Consider the following 4,081-nt stretch of genomic DNA (forward strand, 5'->3'; position numbering starts at 1 on the left):
TAAAATTGCTATTCGGCAAATTTAGCACCTCTATGGATGCACGTAAACTACAGTTGCATTGAGAACAATGTGACCACAGTCTAAGGGACAGTGGGGGGTGTCAACTTTAAACCATTGATAGAATATAGCCATAATGCCGCCTAATTTCAATAGTACTGACATATTTACTAATGATTTGTATTGTACTAGTAAATACGAATGGCAAATAGACCATGTTTTCCATTCAAATTTGAGAGAAGCCTGCATGGATCAGTCAGATCCATGCAGGCTTCTCAGTGTAAAAAAGCCAATCAGGAGCGGAGTTTTCTCCTAAATGGCTGGGGGGCAGGACTAACCCCCAGTTCGGGGGAAGAAGTGGAGAATGTCAGCAAAACATTCTCGGGTTCTGTCCGGTAATGTTTTTGCTTATGTTGGTTTGTTATTTTACCTGCCGGGATGCCTATTTCGGAACCAAGAGAACGCGATCTTCATATTATGCCTCAGTAAGTATAATTCCTTTTGCAGGTACCTGGACTTGGATTTCTACTGGAGAAGAGGACTGGCCTACAATAGAACCCCTAGGTATGTATAGTGTGATTGAATGTAAAGAAAAATTCCCTTGAAGGGGGGAGGAGGTGCCCCCAGAGCATGATCTGAGAAGTTCAGTAGCAAAACTGCAAAATGCGTCAGGGTTTGCCCACACCCACTATTGGACTAACCCGAACCAGCATCAGATGACATTGCCTATGCCTTATTTGCACTTTATTTGAAAAGGATATCTCCACCACCCCGCTTGGCTACAGTTGTGGATCATCATTCCCTCACTTTGGACATCATATGGCACTTTGTGCCCAGCTTTCTAAATTCCTGGGAGGTACATGGATCCCCTGGCCTACTACTAAGGTGGACGGTAATTACATCCTATTCATTGACTTTTATATTGGCCCCTATCCAACCTGAGGCATTATAGGAAGAATGGACAGTCCCACCATCCAATCCCTCTCTATGTGAGGCTTTATTTTATTGTGTGCACCCCTAGAGTTATATATACCAGAGATATGATTATTTGGTCATGAATGTATTATATTAAATTGCATTTTATTTTGAAATCAGTCCAATCTTTTTTTTATAATGTATATTTTTTAATCCTTTACAAAATCTCTCTTCTTTAAGACTGACTCTTTAAGACTTCTTTTATTGCCCCTCATGCTGGGACTTGTGGCTCTCCAAGTCCCTGCATGGGATGCAGGCTTGTTGAGACTTTTAGTTCCACAACATTAGACAATAGTTTTCATTCTAATTTTACACTTAAATCATCAACCTAATGCCCACTGCCCTGGGGCACTGGGGACAGCCCCTGGCTTCTGCCTGGGCAGGGGGTATCCTGGAGGGGGAAACCCTTCATTGGGGAGGTTCCCCACTCCCCCAGGGTCAAAGCCACTGGCCATGCCTCCACATGGCAAAAATGGGCGTATAGCCTTTTGGGAGACCTCGCCCGCTTGTCGGTAGGCCATGCTATTATAGTAGGTAAACTAGATTAAATGATTGGTACTTGTGTATTATCACGGCTCCCGTCACATCGCATACCACTAATTAAGGTATGCAATGGCATGCGATGGACCCGATTTGAGGCTTTCCCCGGGATGAGTATACAAATTTAATATCACATCGCATCGCATGCCATTATAATGGCATGTGATGCGACGCGATTTCAATGTTAAATGCCCACCCAGACACGATTTTTAATTGTATTCCCACCGTGATGGGTAATGACAATGTTAAATGCCCCCCATTGTTAACGCCACCCCACTATCAACACCAACCTGAAGCGTGGCGAGCGCTGCGAGCCCACGAGGGACGGCGGTACGCATCCTCCGACCTTTTCATACCCCCACTATCCACGTCGGCGTGGAGTTGATGTTATATAGTGTGGCGAGCGCAGTGAGCCACCGAGCCCGAAGCGTGGGAGCGCAGCGTGCCCCGCGAGGGGACGCGCATTACTTCACAAGTAATTCGGGCTTGGTGGCTCGCTACGCTCGCCACACTATATAAAATCAACTCCACGCCGACGTGGATAGTGGGGGTATGAAAAGGTCAGAGGACGCGTACCACCGCCCCTCGCGGGCTCGCTGCGCTCACCACGCTTCGGGTTGGCGTTGATAGTGGGGTGGCGTTAACTATGGGGGGGCATTTGAACATAGTCATTACCCATCAGGGTGGGTGTACAATCTAATATCGGGTCTGGGGGGCATCAGGCATCTGGGTGCCTGTACAATTAAAAATCGGGTATAATCGCATCTCATCGCATGCGATCATATGGCATGTGATGCGATGCAATGCGCTTTTGTGGTTGTACAATGCCCTGCGATGGAAATCGGGGGCGCCGTGATAATACACAAGTACCAAATGATTCAATTGACTTTAGTATAATGACATATTAATAATGTATTGGCAGCTATGAAAGGCATTTTTTGTGCACGCTCTGGCATCACTTTTGTCAGCATGGACGGTGTAATGGTTAGCATTACTGCCTCACAGCACTGAGGTCATGGGTTCGATTTCCACCATGACCCTAACTGTGTGGGGTTTGTATATTTTCCCCGTGTTTGCGTGGGTTTCCTTCCGGTACTACGGTTTCCTCCCACAATCCAAAAATATACTGGTAGGCTAATTGGCTCCCAACAAAATTAACCCTAGAATGTCTGTGTGTGCATGTACATGTGGTAGGGAATATCGATTGTAAGCTCCACTGGGACAGGGACTGATGTGAATGGAATATGTGTGCGCTATATCAATAATTGTTAATAAATAATTACTAGCCATCAAAGCTTGTCATTTATTTGACCGTGGCAGGACATTTCTTAACTTGGTATGGTCGAAATGGTCAAAAGGTCACTATTTAGAGATCCACATTTCAGGTGTCAATATTTAAAGCAAAACCCTTAAAAATCTCACGCCGACCTTTTTGTGTCGAGGTTTTGTGTGTAGTCCTTTTGTCCACTGTCTACCTTTTGCATATCCACCTTTTGGTGTCCACCTAGACATTGTTCACCTAATATTCCACAGACCTTTAACTATATATTTTACATGATCTATGTTTTCACATGTTCTAAGCAATCACTAGGTAACAGTAATATTTGGGACGTATTACCACAAGATATTTAAACGTATGTTATACACACAATTACTGTAAATAAATGTCCCACTGCAGGGACTCTACTCTGCAATAAGTCATGATGGTGAGCATAGACAATAGTTACAGTGTATGTCCTTTCTATATACAAGTGCATAAGTCACAGGAGCACTTAGCCTCACTTGTCATGATTATGAATTAAAGGGAGCTTTGTCAAGTTTGAATGGCCTGGCCATGGTCCGACTGACCCAGAGAACAACATTTACCAACTCTGCAAACAGCTGGCTCTTCTGTGCCTTTGTCACATGACAGCAATGCGCCTTTGTGGTCACTAGTAGGTGTCAGAAGACAAACAGAGCAGCAGGTCACCCGGTCATCTCCTCTTCTGAAACTTTCCTACTAAACTGCCGGAAAGAAGTGTGCTGGCCGGATTTATCCAGTTTAATATACCAACCAGATGCTGATTATAATATCTACCAGTGATTCCATGGCATTTATGCTTGATGCTTATAATACAACATTATTTACTTCTTTCTACTATTACTACTGTTCTATAGTAATGTCCTATCTATCTATCTATCTATCTATCTATCTATCTATCTATCTATCTATCTATCTATCTATCTATCTATCTATCTATCTATCGTGGTGAAACAGGTTTAGTTTAACCAGAAAAGGTAGTATTTACTTGCTCACAACTTCCCTGTAGCGGGTTAAAGTAAAGCCGTCCATCCTCACAGAAAGCGCTTTGCAACTAGGTGAGAGAGTCTGGTACCCTGCAAAACATGGATAGGGTGTCTGATGTGTGCTAGAGGGAGAGAAGGGTGAGCTCTAAACCACATGGCTCTGGTCCAGGTTTTCGGACCTTCACAGCCATAGCTGGGAATTGGTCTGATTGAACTGGCACTAATTTAAACCCTGCTCATTTTTCTGCTCGGAGCGCTGATGCCAAAAAGTGGCCAGTTTGTA

The sequence above is a fragment of the Crinia signifera genome, chromosome 5, assembly GCF_055691185.1.
Source record: "Crinia signifera chromosome 5, ASM5569118v1, whole genome shotgun sequence".
NCBI classification, from domain to species: domain Eukaryota; kingdom Metazoa; phylum Chordata; class Amphibia; order Anura; family Myobatrachidae; genus Crinia; species Crinia signifera.